Raw genomic sequence first — 24,906 nt, 5'->3', positions numbered from 1 at the left:
CAACGCAAAACGCGCTCCGGACCCAAACGCCGTGGCACGCAAACAACAGCGGAGGGCCGCCACTGAACACAAAAACGACACAACCCCGGCCCGACCAACGAAGCACCAACAAACCCTGGACCCCTCCAGAATGCAGCAGCCCTACCCCGCGCCAGAAAAGATGGAGACTGCTGCCCCCAAACAACCAAAACGCTAAAACCGAAGGAGCAAGAAAACTCAGTGACTCGACCCCCAGAGACAAAGGCCCAAAGGAAAGAGCCGACGAAAAAACACACCGGAACCGAAAGGGCACTACCAACCGAGGAGAAGACAGAGCACGCTGACCAGAGACCAGGATGGTGCAAGCGGCGCACGAACAGGCCGGAGGTGAAACGACGCACAAGACAGCTGACTAACGGTGCAGAAGCAACACCAAGACCGAAAGCAAGCTGAAGCGGCTCCGCCCGCACCACACGAAAAGAGGCGACAGTATGCGGCAAGACGACGGCCCCCAACCCCCACCAGAAAACCAAGCCGAGAGTAAACCAAGCTAACAAGAGTAACCACCTAAAAAGGGACAGGAAAAGGAAGGACCGCCAAAATACCCCATACTGCTGCCAAGAGAAGCACGTAGGTGGGACACCTACTACGAAGCCACCCGACCACCAACCGGAGGCGAGACCGGGAGGCAGAACATAAGCAGCCCCGACAAGGCCCCTCCGAGCCCAGGAAAAAGGCGGAGCCGCGGGAAGATCTCGGGCGCGACCACCGAAACCCAGGCGGCACAAGGAGATGGAACGTCTGCCGAACAGAAAAAAATCCCCAAAGCATGCAAGCCCGCCAGGAGTTCAGAAACGACGGGTCCGACGCGAGACATCGCAAGACCCCCCCCCAAAAAAAACCAACCGGCAGGGCAAGCTAGGAAACCAAAGAAGGCGGAAGGGTCGCCGCCAGAACAGTACCCGAACCAAGGGGTACGAACAACTGCAATAGACCGAGACAAAGAAGCACATCACAGGACATAGGCTGACCAACGCCTAAGAACACACGCAGAATATCCCTGCTGCAGAGGAGGCAGGAAGAAAGAGCAGAAGCACAAAAACCCCAGGAGAACAACCAGGGGCGGACAATCAGGCAGGGACAGAAAAAACCCCACGCAATCCCCAGGCACAAAACGGCAGCAAAGTGCCACTCCACAACCGGATACAGGAACAAGGACACGCCACCGTGAAACACGGTACCAATGCACACCTGCAGAAGCAGCAACAGGCACCACTGCAACATGCAACATGTAAATAGCAACTCCCTTCTGCAAAGGCAGAGAACGGAGCAGGCAGACCCCAGACAGGGCCAACGGAGACACGACAAAACCCTGCAGGCCCAGAAACCTGCACCAGGCGACCGACGGCGGAGAAACCCCGCTCGATACCTGCTGGATGAGGTACTGGGAGCTCTTTCACACCTCATGCCCGGCCCAAGGCCAGGCTAGACCGGCCAGAGGGTGGCCCACCAGGCAGCTGCTAGGAGCAGTCCACCGGCCCACATACCCCCACAACCAGGACGGGCCGGAACTGCCATACGAAAACAGGCTAGTGCGCCCTGGAAGTCCACAGACGAACCAGCAAGAAAGCTTATGCTCGCAAGTAGGTCGTGTAACAAGCACAGACCTCTGATGGTAATACAGTGTTCCCCAAATGTGCCAATAGCACCACTGCACTCCACTGGTACTATCCCGCAAGTTCTACCAGATAGGCGGGACCCAAGAGCCAGAGCTCAAATCCTGCAAGCACAGCCAGGAGCCTTACCAGGTGAGTACAGAACCAACCCTACAACCCCCACACCTCACAGCATTAAAAAAGGAGGGTCCCCTGAATGACTCCAGCATGGGTTGGACATGCACATGAGGGGGACAGGAAGGGTTGAAAGAGGGACAGGCACTGGTGTGCGAACGGTCTCAGTTGTACAAAAATATACCTATATAAAGACAGGTATATAAACAACACCGCATCCAGCGCCCGGCCAAAAGACGCCAGACCGCAGGAACTCACCTGGCGAACGGTGGCACGAACTTGACACAACTCAACCGTGCCCAGAAGAACCAGGGAGCACCGCCAGGTGAAGACGCCAGAGCCGGACCCTGCCGGACCCGCAGGAGAACAGGGAGAGGCGAAGGAGGCGGTCCACACCCATGACACAGGGAAAACCGCGGTGTCCTCCCCACAACTGGGAACCAGGACACCCCCGGCGCGAAGGGGCACATACCGCAGCCAGGGAGAAGAACGAGAGGCGAAGCACTCAAGCAAAAAAGGCGCAAAACACCAGCACTGAAACACCGCCCAGACCAAAACAAACTCCACGGCGCATGCGCATAACACGCTGGCCGAACCGCACACCCTCCTTGCAGGAAGGCGCCAGCCAGGACTACTGCACGAGAAAAGTAGCCAAAAGAGGAAGCAGGAACAATAAAACCGGCCAAAGAAGCAAAGAGCCCAAAAAGGAACCCAACCGGGCGACAAGTAGCCCAACCGGGCGACAAGTAGCCCAACCGGGCGACAAGCAGCCCAACCGGGCGACAAACAGCCCAACCGGGCAACAAGTAGCCCAACCGGGCGACAAGTAGCCCAACCGGGCGACAAGTAGCCCAACCGGGCGACAAGCAGCCCAACCGGGCGACAAGCAGCCCAACCGGGCGACAAGCAGCCCAACCGGGCGACAAGCAGCCCAACCGGGCGACAAGCAGCCCAACCGGGCGACAAGCAGCCCAACCGGGCGACAAGCAGCCCAAACAGGGCGACAAGGACGAGGAGCCAACAGACGTTCCAATAATGCGGGAAGTAGCGAAAAATCTTCCCGTACCCTCGAGAACACAGAAGCCAACACTAGTCCCGAAGGCACACGAAGGCGCAGGCGCACCCGAGATCAGAAGTCACGCAGAACCCCATCAAACGGGGAAACATGACGAAAACACCGTCCCAAAAAGGGGTGGGAGGAAACATCCACCCACAGGACGGAACCAACCGACTCAAAGGCCAAGGAAATGAGCCCGGGGAGGGGCCGACGCCCAACAACCCGTATGGTGAGTGGGGAGGAAAGACTCCACTCCGCGTAACCACAAGCCCCGCCTAGAGGGGAATAAAAAAAAACCCACGGGATCCAACGGGGCCAAGGCCCCCAAGTCAGCCCCCCCCCCCAGCCCCGGGAACCTACACAACAGGCCCCGGGGTCGAGCCGTTCCCCCAAAGCCCCGGCCGTACCAGAAAACCGGAGCAGCCGTGAAAACACTAAGGAAGGGAGCCCACTGGCAGACTCGTACAACATGGCTGGAGGAACAGGCTCAAATGCCCCCGTCACTACCCCGGAAGGGGAATTCCCCGAGACTGCCCGAGTCTCAACACCATCAAAAACCCCGCCCCGAACCTACAGACGGTAAGGAACCGGATGCAGGCAGGAAGGGTGATCCAGGGGAAAGACAAGGGGGCGTGGATGGAACCGAAGCAACCAACACCCCCAAGTCCCAAAACGAACTACAACGGGGCAGCCCCGGGGCTCCCGGGGAGGAAACCACGAGAACGTTGCCACCACCAAGGCTCAAGTGCAACGCCCCTGCTGCCCGCACCCGCGTTGTTAGCACAACTGGGTAACCGAGCCACAACGAGCAACCAAACTCGCAGGACTCCGGGTCGAAGGTGCCACCGACCCCACAGGCAGCAGACGGAGGCAAAACAGAGAGTCACCCAGAGACAAAGGGTGAGAGCAACCCTCAAACTCGCTGGAAGCGAGGGGGGGACTCTGGGGTCACATCCATCGGACCCGCACGCCCCCAGGGGTTTCCCAGGGTCCCGAGCGTTTACTATAAGAGGACTCGCGCTCAGGTAATCCCAGGCAGGGTACTGCTAACCGGCACCCAAAGCTACCAAACAACTTTCTAAGAGCTGAACCCCCAGGACGTGTACACTCACGGGGACCTAGCAGGGGGTACCACCCGAAAATACTCAGGACACAAAGGACACAAGGGGCAAGAACGAAGGCAGACCCCCCCCCCCCCACCAGGTAAATAAACAAAAAGAAAAAGAAAACCCCGCAAGAGGACAGCGTACCCAAGCGGAACAGAGCCGGCCGCTATGATTGGTAAAGACAAGCTGCACAGTACCCTGCGCCCCACCAGTGCAAAAACTGCCCCTTACTCTATGGCGAACAAGGGAGACAGAACACCCGAGCACACAAAGAGCGGCCGAAAACCAAGCAGTAAACGGCCAAGCAGGGACAGGACCCAAGGAACTTGTGGAAGGTGGCCCCAAGCCCCAAGGGCAGTACTTACAGGGCACCTAGGGAAGGGAACCCTAGGCGCATGCATCCCGAGTACTGGAGAATCACTCCCGGCTCACGCACCACCTAGAAAACAGACACCACACTCTAGGTACAGTGCTGAAACAACCACTGGAGCCGGAGCACATAACCGGTGCCTATAGCATCAGCCGAAGAACTGATGGGTGGATAGCGGGCGTGGGAGGTCTGGGGCTCCCCCTTCCCCCTCCCGGGGAGGGGGGAGCTGCGCAGACAGTGGCGCGGTGACGTATGACGTCATGCTAGTTTCCTTGTTTTCTGTTGAAGAGTTCTATCCACTAGTTCGGCTTTAGGTAGCAATTTTCACCAGAATAGGGGTTTGTTTTGGAATGCTTACCTTTCTGGATGCTTGACCCGGTCATGGCAGACATAAAATGCTTCCAACCACACGGGGGTTTCTATAGGCCATTGCTCCCCTTGCCTCTCTGAGGGGGCCAGGTTCTGGCTCGTGGTCCCCGGTAGGCCCTAGAACTCCATACACATGACTGATGCCAAAGTCTGACATTAGCATATCAGCCGGTAAAGCTCCGGGGAGCCGACGGGGCTCCCCCCAGAAAAAACATCTGTTTTCAGTCTTACTTGGGAGGACATACTCTCCAACACTATATCTGTGATTGCCCTGTTACAGTATCAGTGACTTCATACCAGATGATATGAGGCACTTTGAGCTCTGTAATTACTTCATACACTCAGGAATATTGAAGATATTCTTGTGCTGTACCCAGATTTTGTCAGTGGGAGCTAATAGGTCAGCCTTAAGTATTTTGTTCTCTCCTGATTCCATGTATGACTGGCCGTCCTGTGAGGTGAGGATGTTCGATGAGTTTGCAGCTGGTTTTTTATCTAGACTATTTATTTATTACTATTATTTATTATTTATTAATATATATACAAGAAGGTACATTGGGATTGCGAGGCTACATAGCATAGTGATTACATTCTTGTAAAGCAACTAGTACACGCAGCGTTTCGGGCAGGTCGCCGGAGGTGACACAGTCAGTCACCAGAGGCAAACCCTCAGCAGTTTAAAGACCAACTAATGAAAATAGAACACTGCTTGGAAAACCTCACAAATCCAGCTCCGAACATCATCCTGCTTGGGGACTTCAACCTACGGCACCTGAAATGGAAGCACCTGGCTAATACAGTAATATCAGAAAGAATACCAGGAAGTAGCCTAAATGAACAGGCACATGCAAATGACCTGCTACGGATGTGCGACAGGTTTGCCTTAAACCAGCAAATAGTAGAACCAACTAGGAAGGAGAACACGCTGGACCTCATTTTCACTAATAATGATGAATTGATCAGGAACATAATGATTACAAATACCTGTTACTCAGATCACAACTTACTTGAAGTTATGACAACCATGGGGAGTAGACCTTCAAAACCAGTCCAGATTCCCATTGGAGGAGATTTCAGCAAATTCAACTTCAATAATAAACAGATAAATTGGGAGCAAATAAACCAGGACTTCACAGAAATAAACTGGGAAGAACAGCTAGAAAATGCAAACCTGAATCAGTGCCTGGAAAAAATAAGCTCAGTAGCACTAGAAATATGTTCAAACCGCATACCTCTAAGAAAAAAAAGGAAGAGATGAAGATTGGAACGGGAACGTCGTTCCCTATATAGGCGAAGAAAACGAATCGCCGAACAACTTGAGAGTCGCACCCTATCTCAAGAACGGCGAAGAAGGTTAGGTAGAGAAATAGAAACAATTGAACGGAAGCTACAAGAATCATACAAAACCCAGGAGAGGTAAAGAGAGCAAAAGGCCATCAGTGAAATAGAAAGAAATCCGAAATATTTTTTCTCCTATGCAAAATCAAGATCAAAAACCACATCTAGTATTGAGCCACTGCGAAAGGGAGATGGAACTTTCACCGATGACAACAAAGAAATGAGCGAGCTACTGAGGACGCAGTACGACTCTGTTTTCAGCAAGCCATTAAACACACTAAAGATTGATAACCCAAATGAATTTTTCATGGATACGATACCAACATCAAATCATATATCAGACGTCACCCTATCCCCACTGGATTTTGAAGCCATAAACAGTATGCATATGCACTCTGCACCAGGCCCGGATTCTTGGAACTCCATATTCATAAAACCAGCGTTGAATGTAATGAAACGCCATTTTCTGGGTGAGACCCGGAGGCTCCCCGGAGCTTTACCGGCTGATATGCTAATGTCAGACTTTGGCATCAGTCATGTGTATGGAGTTCTAGGGCCTACCGGGGACCACGAGCCAGAACCTGGCCCCCTCAGAGAGGCAAGGGGAGCAATGGCCTATAGAAACCCCCGTGTGGTTGGAAGCATTCTGTCTGCCATCGACCGGGTCAAGCATCCAGAAAGGTAAGCATTCCAAAACAAACCCCTATTCTGGTGAAAATTGCTACCTAAGCCGAACTAGTGAATAGAACTCTTCAACAGAAAACAAGGAAACTAGTATGACGTCATACGTCACCGCGCCGCTGTCTGCGCAGCTCCCCCCTCCCCGGGAGGGGGAAGGGGGAGCCCCAGACCTCCCACGCCGGCTATCCACCCATCAGTTCTGAGGCTGGATGTCAAAACACGCGAAAAACGCCGACCGGAGGGAGGGAGGGTTGCCGGGGAGCCTCCGGGTCTCACCCAGAAAATGGCGTTTCATTACATTCAACGCTGGTTTTCTGGGGGGAGCCCCGTCGGCTCCCCGGAGCTAACTACCCACAGAGGAAGGTCAAAGGGACAAAACCGGGAGGCGGACACCACGCACCCCCCAAGGAGGCGAGACAACCGGCAGCAAACGCCAACCCAAGGCGCCACAGCCCCGAAAATCCCGGGAACAACACGAGAACCACGAGCAGCAAGGCCCCTGCACGGCCCATCACCCGGAAAGAGTGATCACGTCCTGTTAGACATTAAATATGCTTTAAGATATCATCTAGAAGAAAATGGGGACATTGAAACAGTTGATAAACTCGATTTAAAGAGAGGCAACTATGGGGAACTTCGAATTTTTTTTAATGAGTGTAATTGGACAGAATTGTTGCTAGGCAGGGAAGTAAATGAAATGTATGCTAAATTTTTAAAACTATACGAGGAAGGCACACAAACATTCATACCAAAACAGAGATGCAGGACCAGAAAACAGGATTGGTTCGACAGAAATTGTGAGAGGGCAAGAGACCAAAAGACACAAAAATGGAATCAGTATAGGAAGAGGCCAAACCCCCAAACATACCAGCGATACAAAGATGCGAGAAACAATTATACAGCAGTAAGGAGAGAGGCAGAAAGAAATTTTGAAAAAGGGATAGCAGATAAATGTAAAACAGAACCGGGCCTATTCTACAAATTCATAAACAACAAATTGCAGGTAAAGGATAATATCCAGAGGTTGAAAATGGGAAACAGATTCACGGAAAATGAAAAGGAAATGTGTGAAACATTAAATGAAAAGTTCCAAAGTGTGTTTGTACAAAATGAAATCTTCAGAGAACCAGACACAATAAGAATTCCAGAGAACAACATAGAGCGGATAGAGGTGTCTAGAGTTGAAGTGGAAAATATGCTAAAGGAGCTCGGGAGAAACAAAGCAGCTGGCCCAGATGGCGTTTCACCATGGGTTCTGAGAGAATGTGCATCTGAGCTCAGCATTCCACTTCACCTGATCTTTCAGGCATCCCTGTGTACAGGAATCGTAGCAGACGTGTGGAAACAGGCTAACATAGTTCCAATCTACAAAAGTGGCAGCAGGGAAGACCCCCTCAATTATAGACCTGTATCATTGACAAGTGTAATAGTGAAAGTATTGGAAAAGCTAATCAAAACTAAATGGGTAGAACACCTGGAGAGAAATGATATAATATCAGACAGACAGTATGGTTTTCGATCAGGAAGATCCTGTGTATCGAATTTACTCAGTTTCTATGATCGGGCCACAGAGATATTACAGGAAAGAGATGGCTGGGTTGACTGCATATATCTGGACCTAAAAAAGGCTTTCGACAGAGTTCCACATAAGAGGTTGTTCTGGAAACTGGAAAATATTGGAGGGGTGACAGGTAAGTTTCTATCATGGATGAAAAATTTTCTGACTGATAGAAAAATGAGGGCAGTAATCAGAGGCAATGTATCGGAATGGAGAAATGTCACAAGTGGAGTACCACAGGGTTCAGTTCTTGCACCAGTGATGTTTATTGTGTACATAAATGATCTACCAGTTGGTATACAGAATTATATGAACATGTTTGCTGATGATGCTAAGATAATAGGAAGGATAAGAAATTTAGATGATTGTCATGCCCTTCAAGAAGACCTGGACAAAATAAGTATATGGAGCACCACCTGGCAAATGGAATTTAATGTTAATAAATGTCATATTATGGAATGTGGAATAGGAGAACATAGACCCCATACAACCTATATATTATGTGAGAAATCTTTAAAGAATTCTGATAAAGAAAGAGATCTAGGGGTGGTTCTAGATAGAAAACTATCACCTGAGGACCACATAAAGAATATTGTGCAAGGAGCCTATGCGATGCTTTCTAACTTCAGAATTGCATTTAAATACATGGATGGCGATATACTAATGAAATTGTTCACGACTTTTGTTAGGCCAAAGCTAGAATATGCAGTTGTTGTGTGGTGCCCATATCTTAAGAAGCACATCAACAAACTGGAAAAGGTGCAAAGACATGCTACGAAGTGGCTCCCAGAACTGAAGGGCAAGAGCTACGAGGAGAGGTTGGAAGCATTAAACATGCCAAAATTAGAAGACAGAAGAAAAAGAGGTGATATGATCACTACGTACAAAATAGTAACAGGAATTGATAAAATCGACAGGGAAGGATTCCTGAGACCTGGCACTTCAAGAACAAGAGGTCATAGATTTAAACTAGCTAAACACAGATGCCGAAGAAATATAAGAAAATTCACCTTCGCAAATAGAGTGGTAGACGGTTGGAACAAGTTAAGTGAGAAGGTGGTGGAGGCCAAGACCGTCAGTAGTTTCAAAGCGTTATATGACAAAGAGTGCTGGGAAGACGGGACACCACGAGCGTAGCTCTCATCCTGTAACTACACTTAGGTAATTACACTTAGGTAATTACGAACACCAAAAATCCATGCCCAAAAGACTGCAAGGCCACGTCGCCCAGACGGCAGCGAGAGCAGCGAAGCCACGAACGCCACAGGCATGAGGGAAGAACACAGGCAGCTGAGCCGCAAGAACACGGCTGACCACCCGGGACACCATCACCCGCGAACCGGGAAGAACAGAACCGGATCAACGCAAAACGCGCTCCGGACCCAAACGCCGTGGCACGCAAACAACAGCGGAGGGCCGCCACTGAACAAAAACGACACACCCCCGGCCCGACCAACGAAGCACCAACAAACCCTGGACCCCTCCAGAATGCAGCAGCCCCACCCCGCGCCAGAAAAAACAGACTGCTGCCATCAAACAACCAAAACGCTAAAATCGAAGGAGCAAGAAAACTCAGCGAACCTACCCCCAGAGACAAAGGCCCAAAGGAAAGAGCCGACGAAAAAACACACCGGAACCGAAGGGGCACTACCAACCGAGGAGAAGACAGAGCACGCTGACCAGAGACCAGGATGGTGCAAGCGGCACACGAACAGGCCGGAGGTGAAATGACGCACAAGACAGCTGACTAACGGTGCAGAAGCAACACCAAGACCGAAAGCAAGCTGAAGCGGCTCCGCCTGCGCCGCACGAAAAGAGACGACAGTATGTGGCAAGACGACGGCCCCCAACCCCCACTAGAAAACCAAGCCAAGAGCAAACCAAGCTAACAAGAGGAACCACCTAAGAAGGGACAGGAAAAGGAAGGACCGCCAAAATACCCCATACTGCCGCCAAGAGAAGCACGCAGGTGGGACACCTACCACGAAGCCACCCGACCACCAACCGGAGGCGAGACCACGAGGCAGAACATAAGCAGCCCCGACAAGGCCCCCCCGAGCCCAGGAAAAAGGCGGAGCCGCGAGAAGAACTCGGGCGCGACCACCGAAACCCAGGCGGCACAAGGAGATGGAACGTCTGCCGAACAGAAAAACTCCCCGAAGCATGCAAGCCCGCCAGGAGTTCAGAAACGACGGGTCCGACGCGAGACATCGCAAGAACCCCCCCCCCCCAAAAAAAAAAAAAACAACAACAACCGGCAGGGCAAGCTAGGAAAACCAAAGAAGGCGGAAGGGTCGCCGCCAGAACAGGACCCGAACCAGGGGGCACGAACAACTGCAACAGACCGAGACAAAGAAGCACATCACAGGACACAGGCTGACCAACGCCTAAGAACACACGCAGAACATCCCTGCTGCAGAGGAAGCAGGAAGAAAGAGCAGAAGCACAAAAAAAAAAAAAAACAGGAGAACAACCAGGGGTGGACAATAACCCCACGCAATCCCCAGGCACAAAACGGCAGCAAAGTGCCACTCCACAACCGGACACAGGAACAAGGACACGCCACCGTGAAACATGGTACCAATGCACACGTGCAGCAGCAGCAACAGGCACCACTGCAACATGCAACATGTAAATAGCAACTCCCCTCTGCAAAGGCAGAGAACGGAGCAGGCAGACCCCAGACAGGGCCAACGGAGACACGACAAAACCCTGCAGGCCCAGAAACCTGCACCAGGCGACCGACGGCGGAGAAACCCCGCTCGATACCTGCTGGATGAGGTACTGGGAGCTCTTTTACACCTCAAGCCCGGCCCAAGGTCAGGCCAGACCGGCCAGAGGATGGCCCACCAGGCAGCTGCAAGGAGCAGTCCACCGGCCCACATACCCCCACAACCAGGACGGGCCGGAACTGCCATACGAAAACAGGCCAGTGCGCCCTGGAAGTCCACGGACGAACCAGCAAGAAGGCTTATGCTCGCAAGTAGGTCGTGTAACAAGCACAGACCACTGATGGTAATACAGTGTTCCCCAAAAGTGCCAATAGCACCACTGCACTCCACTGGTACTATCCCGCAAGTTCTACCAGATAGGCGGGACCCAAGAGCCAGAGCTCAAATCCTGCAAGCACAGCCAGGAGCCTCACCAGGTGAGTACAGAACCAACCCTACAACCCCCACACCTCACAACATTAAAAAAGGAGGGTCCCCTGAATGACTCCAGCATGGGTTGGACATGCACATGAGGGGGACAGGAAGGGGTGATAAAGGGACAGTCACTGGTGTGCGAACGGTCTCAGTCGTACAAAAATATACCTAAATAAAGACAGGTATATAAACACCGCCGCATCCAGCGCCCGGCCAAAAGACGCCAGACCGCAGAAACTCACCTGGAGAATGGTGGCTTGAACTTGACACGACTCAACCGTGCCCAGAAGAACTTGGGAGCACCGCCAGGTGAAGACGCCAGAGCCGGACCCTGCCGGACCCGCAGGAGAACAGGGAGAGGCGAAGGAGGCGGTCCACACCCATGACACAGGGAAAACCGCGGTGTCCTCCCCACAACTGGGAACCAGGACACCCCCGGCGCAAAGGGGCACATACCGCAGCCAGGGAGAAGAACGAGAGGCGAAGCACTGTAGCAAAAAAGGGCGCAAAACCCCAGCACTGAACCACCGCCCAGACCAAAACAAACTCCACGGCGCATGCGCATAACACGCTGGCCGAACCGCACACCCTCCCTGCGGGAAGGCGCCAGCCAGGACTATTGCACGAGAAAAGGAGCCAAAAGAGGAAGCAGGAACAATAAAACCGGCCAAAGAAGCAAAGAGCCCAAAAAAAAAAAAAAAAAAGGAACCCAAACGGGCGACAAATAGCCCAAACGGGCGACAAGCAGCCCAACCGGGCGACAAGCAGCCCAACAGGGCGACAAGCAGCCCAACAGGGCGACAAGTAGCCCAACAGGGCGACAAGTAGCCCAACAGGGCGACAAGTAGCCCAACAGGGCGACAAGTAGCCCAACAGGGCGGCAAGTAGCCCAACAGGGCGGCAAGTAGCCCAACAGGGCGACAAGTAGCCCAACAGGGCGACAAGTAGCCCAACAGGGCGACAAGTAGCCCAACAGGGCGACAAGTACTAGGAGCCGACAGACGTTCCAATAATGCGGGAAGTAGCGAAAAACCTTCCCGTACCCTCGAGAACACAGAAGCCAACACTAGTCCCGAAGGCACACGAAGGCGCAGGCGCACCCGAGATCAGAAGTCACGCAGAACCCCATCGAACGGGGAAACATGACAAAAACACCGTCCCAAAAAGCGGGGGAGGAAACATCCACCCACAGGACGGAACCAACCGACTCAAAGGCCAAGGAACCGAGCCCGGGGAGGGGCCGACGTCCAACAGCACGTACGGCGAGTGGGGAGGAAAGACCCCACTCCGCGTAACCACAAGCCCCGCCTAGAGGGGGATAAAAACCCCCACGGGGTCTAACGGGGCCAAGGCCCCCCCAAGTCAGCCCCTCCCCAGCCCCGGGAACCTACACGACAGGCCCCGGGGCCGAGCCGTTCCCCCAAAGCCCCGGCCGTACCAGAAAACCGGGGCAGCCGTGAAAACACTAAGGAAGGGAGCCCACTGGCAGACTCATACAACACGGCTGGAGGAACAGGCCCAAATGCCCCCGTCACTACCCCGGAAGGGGAATTCCCCGAGACTGCCCGAGTCTCAACACCACCAAACACCCCGCCCTGAACCTACAGACGGGAAGGAACCGGATGCAGGCAGGAAGGGTTAACCAGGGAAAAGACAAGGGGGCGTGGATGGAACCGAAGCAACCAACACCCCCAAGTCCCAAAACGAACTACAACGGGGCAGCCCCGGGGCTCCCGGGGAGGAAACCACGAGAACGTTGCCACCACCAAGGCTCAAGTGCAACGCCCCTGCTGCCCGCACCCGCTTTGTTAGCACAACTGGGTAACCGAGCCACAACGAGCAACCAAACTCGCAGGACACCGGGTCGAAGGTGTCACCGACCCCACAGGCAGCAGACGGAGGCAAAACAGAGAGTCACCCAGAGACAAAAGGTGAGAGCAACCCTCAAACTCGCTGGAAGCGAGGGGGGGCTCTGGGGTCACATCCATCGGACCCGCGCGCCCCCAGGGGTTTCCCAGGGTTATGAGCGTTTACTTTAAGAGGACTCGCGCTCAGGTAATCCCAGGCAGGGTACTGCTAACCGGCACCCAAGCTACCAAACAACTTTCTAAGAGCTGAACCCCCGGGACGTGTACACTCACGGGGACCTAGCAGGGGGTACCACCAGAAATACTCAGAACACAAGGGACACAAGGGGCAAGAACGAAGGCAGACCCCCCCACCAGGTAAATAAACAAAAGAAAAAGAAAACCCCGCAAGAGGACAGCGTACCCAAGCGGAACAGAGCCGGCCGCTATGATTGGTAAAGACAAGCTGCACAGTACCCCGCGCCCCACCAGTGCAAACACTGCCCCTTACTCTAAGGCGAACAAGGGAGACAGAACACCCGAGCACACAAAGAGCGGCCGAAAACCAAGCAGTAAACGGCCAAGCAGGGGCAGGACCCAAGGAACTTGTGGAAGGTGGCCCCAAGCCCCAAGGGCAGTACTTACAGGGCACCTAGGGAAGGGAACCCTAGGCGCATGCAGCCCGAGTACTGAAGAATCACTCCCGGCTCACGCACCACCTAGAAAACAGACACCACACTCTAGGTACAGTGCTGAAACAACCACTGGAGCCGGAGCACATAACCATTGCCTAGAGCATCAGCCGAAGAACTGATGGGTGGATAGCCGGTGTGGGAGGTCTGGGGCTCCCCCTTCCCCCTCCCGGGGAGGGGGGAGCTGCGCAGACAGCGGCGCGGTGACGTATGACGTCATACTAGTTTCCTTGTTTTCTGTTGAAGAGTTCTATTCACTAGTTCGGCTTAGGTAGCAATTTTCACCAGAATAGGGGTTTGTTTTGGAATGCTTACCTTTCTGGATGCTTGACCCGGTCGATGGCAGACATAGAATGCTTCCAACCACACGGGGGTTTCTATAGGCCATTGCTCCCCTTGCCTCTCTGAGGGGGCCAGGTTCTGGCTCGTGGTCCCCGGTAGGCCCTAGAACTCCATACACATGACTGATGCCAAAGTCTGACATTAGCATATCAGCCGGTAAAGCTCCGGGGAGCCGACGGGGCTCCCCCCAGAAAGAACTGTAAAAAACCACTATCGCAGGCCCTCCACATTCTGTGGAGACAAAGCCTAGATACTGGCGTTATTCCTGATATACTAAAAACAGCAGAGATAGCACCACTTCATAAAGGAGGAAATAAGGCTGAGGCAAAAAATTACAGACCGATAGCGCTAACATCGCACATCATAAAAAATTTTGAGAGAGTGCTAAGAAGTAAAATCACAAAATACATGGAATCACAGCAACTCCATAACCCCGGACAACATGGTTTCAGAACAGGGCGCTCTTGCCTGTCGCAGTTGCTGGACCACTATGATATGGCATTAGATGCTATGGAAGACAAACATAACGCGGATGTAATTTACACAGATTTCGCAAAAGCTTTTGTAAATGTGACCATGGTGTTATTGCACATAAAATGCGTTCAAAAGGAATTACCGGAAAAATAGGCAGATGGATCTACAATTTCCTGACCAACAGAACCCAATGTGTAATAGTCAACAAAATAAAATCCAGCCCATCAACCGTGAAGAGCTCAGTCCCCCAGGGTACTGTGCTTGCTCCAGTACTTTTTCTCATCCTCATTTCGGACATAGACAAGAACACAATCTATAGCACTGTATCATCCTTTGCAGATGACACTAGGATTTTCATGAGAGTAGGCAACATAGAGGACACGGCGAACCTCCAGTCAGATGTAGATCAGGTCTTTCTATGGGCTACAGAAAATAATATGGTGTTTAACGAAGATAAGTTCCAGCTCATGCGCTATGGAAAAAATGAAAATATAAAAACGGAAACCACGTACAAAGCTCAGGCAAATCATAACATAGAACGAAAAGGCAATGTAAAGGATCTGGGTGTACTCATGTCGGAAGACCTTACCCTTAAAGAACACAATAAAGTAGCAGTCACAACTGCAAGAAAAATGACAGGTTGGATAACAAGAACTTTTCACACTAGAGATGCTATACCAATGATGATACTTTTCAAAACGCTTGTGCTCTCTAGAGTAGAGTACTGCTGCACAATGACAGCACCTTTCAAAGCTGGAGAAATTGCTGACCTGGAGAGCGTGCAGAGATCCTTTACTGCTAGAATCCACTCAGTAAAACATCTAAACTATTGGGACCGACTAAAGAACCTAAAACTGTACTCTCTTGAGCGCAGGCGGGAGAGGTACATAATAATTTACACGTGGAAAATATTAGAGGGGCTGGTCCCAAACCTGCACACAGAAATAACATCACATGAGACCAGAAGACATGGCAGGATGTGCAGAATACCCCCGTTGAAAAACAGAGGTGCAACTGGTACTCTGAGAGAGAACTCTATCAACATCAGAAGTCCGAGACTGTTCAACACGCTTCCACTACACATAAGGGGCATAACTGGCCGACCCCTCACAGTGTTCAAGAGAGAACTGGATAAGCACCTCCAAAGGATACCTGATCAACCAGGCTGTGACTCATACGTCAGGCTGCGAGCAGCCGCGTCCAACAGCCTGGTTGATCAGTCCAGCAACCAGGAGGCCTGGTCGACGACCGGGCCGCGGGGACGCTAAGCCCCGGAAGCACCTCAAGGTAAGGTCCTTAATCTAACAGAAAAATTTAAGTAGTAAATACTAGCAAAATTTATAAAAATGATAACAGGTAATGTACATGGTAAGAAAACAAAGAAAAAAAGATGAGAGAAATTGGAAAGTATATTAAAGCACATAGGTAGCTCAGATTGATTGCATTAACAGCTTGAATGATAGTTTAACAAAAATTACAAGGCACAATACACCATATTGCTAGCACTGAAAAGAAGACAGCAATGATCACAATGGTAAAATTGTTTGGATTAAGTACATAAAGATTGGGAGATTGGGTAACACTAGATACAGACCAAATTTAAAGCACAGTGTAGGAAACTATGAAGATGAAATTAGGTACTTTTTGGTTTGGTTTTTGAATGAGGCAAAAGTCTGACAGCTTTTCAATTCATTAGGGAGTGAGTTCCATAGACTAGATCCCTTTATTTGCATAGTGTGTTTACACATATTAAGTTTGACTCTGGGGATATCAAGGAGATATTTATTTTTGGTGTGGTGATAATGGGTCCTATTACATCTGTCCAGGAAGAGTTTCAGAGAATGGACTATATGGTCCTTCATACAGAATAGGGAAGCAGCACATTGCTGTGGATGCCTAAGCATGTTAAAAACAATACATTGTTTGAGAGGAGTCTTGTAGAAACTAGTAAGAGAACTGTAGTTATAATATAATGTTTCCATGATTCAGTGCTTACCTCTTGTGAAAATCGTAAAGTTATTGTTTAGTCAGAGCTGATTTGTTTTTTGTATTGAGGCAGGTATTTTCTCCCCTGATTCCATGTATGACTAACCATCCTGTGAGATGGGAGTATTACATGAACTTATAGCTAGTTTTTTATCTACACTGTGTAATCTTCCATATAGAATAGGGTAGCAGCACATTGCTATGTATACCTAAGCTTCTTAATACAAAAATATCAGTAATAAAGATATTAAATTATAGTTTGTGTCATTACCAATATTATCCTCATTAAATCATGTTAACCATGGATCATTAAGATATGTTGATATGTAATACAGAAGTCATATTTCTTTTGAATCATTCATTAAATTATGCATTATGTCTCAATATTTCACTTCTTTGGATATACTGTACTGTATAGTACAAAAAGATAGGATAAAAATAAACCAGTAATATTTCTTTCAATATATTTTTTATTTAAATAACTGCATCAATATTTTTACAGCTGACAGGATTTGTTTCTCACAGGTGCATTATTTGTTAAAAAAATTAGGTTTATTGCTACACACAATGGTGCTACATAGCCTTCCCAGCTTGGTGCCTTCTTTTGATAATTACTTACTGATTGTTACACAGCCAAATTGTGTAACAGGAAGAGGTCTTGGACACAAATTTGTTCCATGCTAAATGTAGAGGAATCAGCTGAGCATTCCTCAAATAAAATAGGCTGCCTCAACTTATAAGATAAATAAAATAAGCATTCCTCAAATAAGTAGCTGCCTCACCTTACTGCCTTAATGCTACATAGCCTTTCCAGCATGGTGCCTTCTTTTGATAATTACTGGTTCCACACACCCAAATTGTGTAACAGGAAGAAGTCTTGAACCCCTACTTCCCTCTCTCTTTTTTTAATACCAATATTATCTGTACCTCTCTCAACCAGTTTAAGATAAAAACTAAGCACTACCTAATAAATTCCTTGTAACCTACCTTACCCCTCTATTGTCAACCCATGTCTGTTATTTTTAAACAATGCTGTTTGTTGACCTAATTGTATTTTTGCTGTTTTTCTGCCATGTTCCCCCTTATTTATTTTTATTTTTCTCAACACATTTTATACTTTAATCTCAATTAGTATTAAGTTTTAGTCTTTAATGTTTTTCCTGCCCGAAACGCTTCCGTAATAGTGGCTTTAGGCATTGTATGTACTAGCTCTATCTATAAATCTATCAATTTTTGTATCACCTCTTGTATGTACGTTACCTGAATAAACATTTGAATTTTGAAACATTTAAACATTTTTTAATAGTCCATATAGTCATAATTATAGGTTTAATTATTCAATGAGAAAAGTTTTTGAAGTTTTTACCCTAACCTAACATCTTTGTGCAGGATATTTTTCTTTTGTCTCACCCAGATTTAATTTCAAAATAAAACCAAACAAAATAAATTAAAACTGTGTATGTATAGCTAAGGTACACCCTTACTGATTACTAGGTGAACAGGGGCATTTGGTGATAGTAAATGCTCCCATCAGGCAGGGCTCATAACCTTCTCTCAAATTTCATGTTCACCAGTGTTTATTTACTTAATAACTACTGGTATAATATCTTGCTATTATAAAACTAATTCTACTATCATAAAAGACATATTTACTTCAAGTTTCAAGCAGAGAATGCATATATAACTAACACGAAGGACTCCTCTTCACGAGATTCACCAACTAATAATCTTTTGTTTATATTAAAATCGATCCCAGTGTTATGTAGTAGAGAAAAATTGAGTTATATCCAGTTACGAGTGGTCGACAGTACACTTAGATGACGGACCAAAGTTACGAAGGTTTTTCTTCTTAGTGTAGCTACCTGAATACCGACGTAGCCGCCACAAGCGGTCCGTCTAATTACCACAAGCTACACAAGCTTCAGAAAGCTTATGTTAGTAATGAATAATATGATATATTTACTCATTATTATGTTGGTGCTGAATGTACAACACGAGAAAACATAATTTTAATCTGAAAAAGTATATTTTTATTAAGAAATTAGACAAAAATAGAGAGCTGGTGATGCCAAATAAAGTCGACGATCCAAACGTTGGTTAGGTTAGGTTAGGTTAGGTTAGGTTTGGTTTGGTTTGGTTTGGTTTGGTTTGGTTTGGTTTGGTTTGGTTAGGTTAGGTTAGTTTAGGTTAGGTCATCCTAACATATCATATTTATTCATTACTAACGTATTGCCAGGAAGCATTCTGAATCTTGTGTAGCTTGTGGTAATTAGACGGACCCGCCACGAAGGCGCTAAGAAGAAAAACATTGGTAGCTAAGAAGAAAAACATTGGTAGCTAAGAAGAAAAACATTGCTAAGTACCTTGGTGAATGTGGCCCAAGGTGGTCAGGTGGAGCCAGTGACTCCTTTCTTCAACAGTTTTGTCTCTTCCTCGTGGTATATCCTCAATGTCTTCAGTGGTGTGCCCTCACCACACACTTACACTGCCACAACTGTCTTGTGAGTATTGTGGGAGGGACAATTTGGCGGGTATTTTGGACACAGGAGACCGTCTTTAAGATAGGCGAGGAGCGTCAGTGTTATCTCACGGGTCGTGTACACGTCCAATAGTGGAACCTTTGTTGTGATGACGTCACTCGCTCGCTTCCCCGCCACCTTCCTTCTTCCATTTTCTTTGGTTACTGATCTTTGCCCACACTTATGTCTAATGTTGTGTTTTATTTAGTTATTATTTACCGGTATGTATTTATTTATATTTATTTATTTATATTGAAGAAGGTAGAGTGGGTTGTGAAAGCACAACATTGGTGATTGAGTGTTACATCACTCAACGACAGGGAATCTACATCAACGAGTGCTTGACTAGAAAAAGACAGCAACTCCTCTACCGCCTGCGTCAAATCCGTCATCAAAACCCAGATGTGATTCATCAGTGCTTCGTTAGAGATGGCTTGATTAAAGTGAGAAAGACTTCAGTAGGTAAAATGTTTACAATTGCTAATGAGGATAACCTCAACACTTTCTTCACCCAATGTGGTTTGTCTCACCTTATTATCACTCTCAATGAGTCAACATAATTAACCCCCTTGTCACCTAGTGCGGGCTACGTATCCTAAGTCTCTTTGTTTCACTTTTTAAATTAATTTTTAATTTACTTTTTACTTGTCATTTATTGGACTTAGTTAACTGAGTGCTTTAATATTTCTTTAGGTCTTATTAATTATACGTTCATAACTAAACTACTTATTGTTAATAATCTTTAGCTTAAATTTGTCTATGTTTATTATTCAACTTTTTTCTTTGATTTCATTTATTACCTAGGTTGCCTAGCCTCGCCATACTCCCTTACTCCATTGTACCCCTGGTTTTGCCTGTGTCTCAAAATGCAAATTATTACTTACAATGTACCTGAGAGTACTTGTAAGCCCCTTGTAAGCTACCTCATTTTTCTCTTTTTTTGTTCATTTTGTGTTTGTTTTGTATAGTCTTGTTTATATATTTTTCCCCCTTTTATATCAAAATTCTATTTTGTAATTGCCATTCTTGCCTTGTTTTCCTTCAACCAGCCTTTTTATGCAGACAAGTATAGACCCAGAACTAAACCTCTTATCCACTATCTATGACAATCATCACTTTAATGATCAAAATTGCAGATATTTTACAGCACATGATGTAAACAATGTATTAACACATAATCACAATGTCTCTGTAATCAACTTGAACGTTAGATCCCTAGGTAAATACTTCGATGATGTTAGTGCCTTGATTGAAACTATTGACAACAAATTCTCTTTTATTATACTTACTGAAACGTGGTTGAAAGAGGATACTACTCAACTCTTTAACATGCCTAACTACTCGGCAATTCACAACTGTCGTCAAATTCAGAGAGGTGGTGGTACTGCTCTTTACTACCACCAAGAACTAACACGCTTAAAAGTAATTAGAACTAGAGACTGCTGTGGGGAGTATATCTTCGCCAGTTTCAGAGTCAAGGGTGCCGAGTCTGTCCTGTCTGTGGGTGCAGTCTATAGAATTCCTACACTGATGTGTCCGAATTCAACTCAAACCTTAGAAATCTAATGCTCGATAACAGACTGAACAAAAACCATCTAATTATCGCAGGGGACTTTAATATTGACCTCTGCGAGCCTGAACACCCTACTGCTGTTAGCTTCCTCAACTGTATGAATTCCTGCTTCCTCATACCCTTAATCACTAGACCTTCTAGAATCACTGACAGTACTGCCACGACTCTAGATCACATCTGGACCAACATAACCTCTCCGCTTACTTCAGGTATAATCACCGATAGCACTACAGACCATTACCCCACATTTCTCTTAACTAACATTAACAAACCACCTCTAGAGACAAGGGAGTTAAGTTTTAGGCTGCACAATGAAACTGCTATAGACAAGTTTATAACTGCTGCTGATAATGTCAACTGGGAGTCCGAGTTAGGTAACATAGGGGATATCAACCTAGCATAAGAACATAAGAACAAAGGTAACTGCAGAAGGCCTATTGGCCCATACGAGGCAGCTCCTATCTATAACCACCCAATCCCACTCATATACTTGTCCAACCCGCGCTTGAAACAATCGAGGGACCCCACCTCCACCACGTTACGCGGTAATTGGTTCCACAAATCAACAACCCTGTTACCGAACCAGTATTTACCCAAGTCTTTCCTAAATCTAAACTTATCCAATTTATACCCATTATTTCGTGTTCTGTCTTGTGTTGATACTTTTAATACCCTATTAATATCTCCTTTGTTATGGCCATTCATCCACTTGTAAACCTCTATCATGTCACCCCTAACTCTTCGCCTTTCCAGTGAATGCAATTTAAGCTTTGTTAATCTTTCTTCATATGAAAGATTTCTAATTTGGGGAATTAACTTAGTCATCCTACGCTGGACACGTTCAAGTGAATTTATATCCATTCTATAGTAAGGCGACCAAAACTGAACTGCATAATCTAAATGGGGCCTAACTAGAGCAAGATATAGCTTGAGAACTACACCAGGTGTCTTGTTACTAACGCTGCGATTAATAAATCCCAGTGTCCTATTTGCTTTATTACGATGCATTGATCCTTTTGTTTGAAATTCTTACTAACCATAACTTCCAGATCCCTTTCGCAATTCGAGATATATACAAGAGTTGTTACATTCTTGTACAGCCACTAGTACGCGTAGCGTTTCGGGCAAGTCCTTAATCCTATGGTCCCTGGAATACGATCCCCTGCCGCGAAGAATCGTTTTTTCATCCAAGTACACATTTTACTGTTGCGTTAAACAGAGGCTACAGTTAAGGAATTGTGCCCAGTAAATCCTCCCCGGCCAGGATACGAACCCATGACATAGCGCACGCGGAACGCCAGGCGAGTGTCTTACCACTACACCACGGAGACTGATCGGAGACTTAGCAATCTCAACACCATCTAGCTCGTATCTTGTAACTCTATCATCATTACCTAGCCTCAAAACTTTACATTTATCAGCATTAAACTGCATCTGCCAATCCTTTGGTTTTGACCATTTCAAAACCCTATTTAGATCAACTTGAAGTGATAGTGAGTCTTCTTCCGTGATAATTTCCCTGCCGATTTTTGTATCATCGGCAAATTTGCAAATGTTGCTACTCATACCTGAATCTAAATCATTGATATATATTATAAACAACAGAGGTCCCAAGACAGAGCCCTGAGGCACTCCACTTACAACATTTTCCCACTCTGACTTAACCCCATTTATACTAACTCTGTTTCCTTTGGAATAGCCATGCCCTAATCCAACTTAATATAGCACCCCCAATACCATGAGCCTCTATTTTTTTAATCAGTGTTTCATGTGGCACTGTATCAAAAGCTTTGCTAAAGTCAAGGTACACAACATCACAATCCTTACCACTATCAACTGCCTCAACTATGCTGGAATAAAAAGTTAGTTTAGTTTAGTTCATTTATTATGCACCCCATACCCATCTTGTGGGCGGTAGTGGAAAGGGTTACAGAGGCACATAATGGGCTCAGGGACTGAACCCCACAATTCATTTAGCTAAGCAAGTTACAATCTTGATGAGCTAGTTACAAAATTCAATATAAGTCATCACATCAACAATGGGTTCGAGATCGACCTCAAGTACAGGTTCTAAATTAAGCAACTGACATATGTGGAGAGCTAGTGTCAAAATTGATATGTGTGTCCTGCACACCGGCCCCCATCCAGTGGGCAGCGGTGGATAGGTTACAATCACTTAGTTACTACCTACAGTTAGCAAACTGGGGATATTTGGCTAAAATTTCTGGTAGCAGATCATTTTGAATGAAATATTGACACATCGCTGGAACATTGGTTATAGAATTGTCTCTAAATTCACGTATCTTTTCGCACTTCATCACATAGTGACGGAGGGTGTGCGAATAATTTTGTTGACACAGTTTACATTTGGTCAGGTCTACATCAGCAGATAATGAGAATTCCCAGAGATACTTGTAACCGAGTCTTAGCCGAGCAGTAGTAACATCTAGAAGTCTGCTGATTTTATTGGATGATCCATAGATGTGTGGCTCCTCTTGCATGATAGTATGATGATAGATGGAATTACTGGTGTCAATTTCACTTTGCCTCAGATCTACAAGATCTTGTTGAAGTTCTCGGTGTACTGCTGCTCTCAGATTGCTCATTGACAATCCAAGGTTACACTCAAAGGCTCCTTTAAAGGCAGGTTCTTTGGCTAACTTATCAGCTCTATCATGCATTCGGAGGCCAACATGAGATGGAGACCACATGAAATGGACTCTGTTACCATCCTTAATAATTTTGTTGTATTTGTGTCTAGCTTCGGACACGAGCATGTTACAGTTATGTCTTAAAGAGTTGAGAGCATTTAAGGATGATAAGGAGTCACTTACAATTAATGTATCAAGTTTGGAGACTTGTACACATTTCAGTGCAAGGATCAAGGCAAATAGTTCGGTCTGAAGGGTAGAGGCCCAGTTGTTTATACGGACTCCCCACTCAAAGTATAGGCCATCGCCCATTGTCAGGACAACTGCACTTCCAGCTGCACCCGTGGTGCGGTGTAGGGAACCATCAGTGTATATGATTTGAGAGAGAGAATGCTCTGTGGACAGAGCATCAGTATGGCTTAAGGCGTTGAGCTTTGCCTCAAGACGAAGCTTGGACTGATCTCTAATTTGCTTCTTGGGTGGAAAGGGAGGGATTAAAACTGGAAAGGGTGTAACCTCCCACGGTGCAGGAAAGTGCCGTTGTTGTTTCTCTTGGTACAAATCATGAACCCCATACATTCTGAGTTGAGTTCCAGTTTTTGTTATCCATTTAGAACAATGCTGATCTTCAATAAAGAAATTCTGGAGGGCTTCTGTGCAAGGATTAGGATGAGTTAGCCTAAGCATTTTTATACCAATTTGACAGTTAATTTCAGTAACACGATCAACAACGCTCAGAATATTAAGTTCCTTTCTCATATTAAATATCTTTGTGGTACGAGGGCACCCAAGGATTATCCTCAAGGCTTCGTTCTGCAATTTTTCAAGCCCTCCAAGCTTTCTTTCAGGCATCAAGTCAAGCAGAGGTGCAGCATAATCCACTAAAGATGTGATGTATGCAAAGTACATCATTTTGACAATGCTGACATTGGCACCATAGCCTGAGTGATAACCTGCAACAGCCTTGAGAGCTCGGAGCCTCTCTTTAAACTGACGACAGAGTCTGAATACAACAGGACCATACAGTGGCACCTCAAGGCCAAGGTATTTGAATCTGTTTACATAGTCAAGCTGGGAGCCATCAGACAGTTGCATCTTGCGAACAGCTCCTCCCTGCCTGGGTGGGCGCCGATTTAGTATCTTTGTTTTCTCTGCTGAGATAATTAAACCTAGGTCCTGACATGAGTCTAATGCAGAGTTAAGAGTATTCTGCGTGTTAGCATACCCAGTGGTGTGTATCATTATATCATCAGCATAGCTAATGATGTGGACGTTGGGTTTGCTCGGTACAGAGTTTAACAGCGTGTTTATTAAGATATTAAATAAGGTAGGACTGAGGACACCACCCTGCGGGGTGCCTAGTTCAAAGTCTCTTGTTACACTCCTATGCCCCTGGAAAAATACAGATGACTTCCTGTTGGATAAGTA

At 47.3% G+C, this 24,906-nt stretch overlaps 2 protein-coding genes across 3 annotated transcripts in view; both read right to left on the bottom strand.

Annotated features, from left to right (window-relative positions):
• Nucleotides 1-19,434, bottom strand: part of LOC123752585 (uncharacterized) — a 147,806-nt gene extending 128,372 nt beyond the window's left edge. Inside the window, exon 1 of one of the 2 annotated variants that reach the window (XM_069324445.1) lies at nt 19,099-19,434. The gene's annotated coding sequence lies outside the window, so the exon portion shown is untranslated. The remainder of the gene's footprint in view (nt 1-19,098) is intronic. The other variant, XM_069324446.1, reaches the window with a different exon arrangement.
• The window catches only part of LOC138364783 (putative per-hexamer repeat protein 5), a 66,548-nt gene that overhangs the window by 2,768 nt on the left and 38,874 nt on the right, over nt 1-24,906 (bottom strand). The window lies entirely within an intron of this gene.

This window comes from Procambarus clarkii, chromosome 14, assembly GCF_040958095.1.
Source record: "Procambarus clarkii isolate CNS0578487 chromosome 14, FALCON_Pclarkii_2.0, whole genome shotgun sequence".
NCBI classification, from domain to species: Eukaryota; Metazoa; Arthropoda; class Malacostraca; order Decapoda; family Cambaridae; genus Procambarus; species Procambarus clarkii.
Note: the sequence above shows the minus strand (reverse complement) of the source record. Positions and strands in the feature narration are given on the sequence as shown.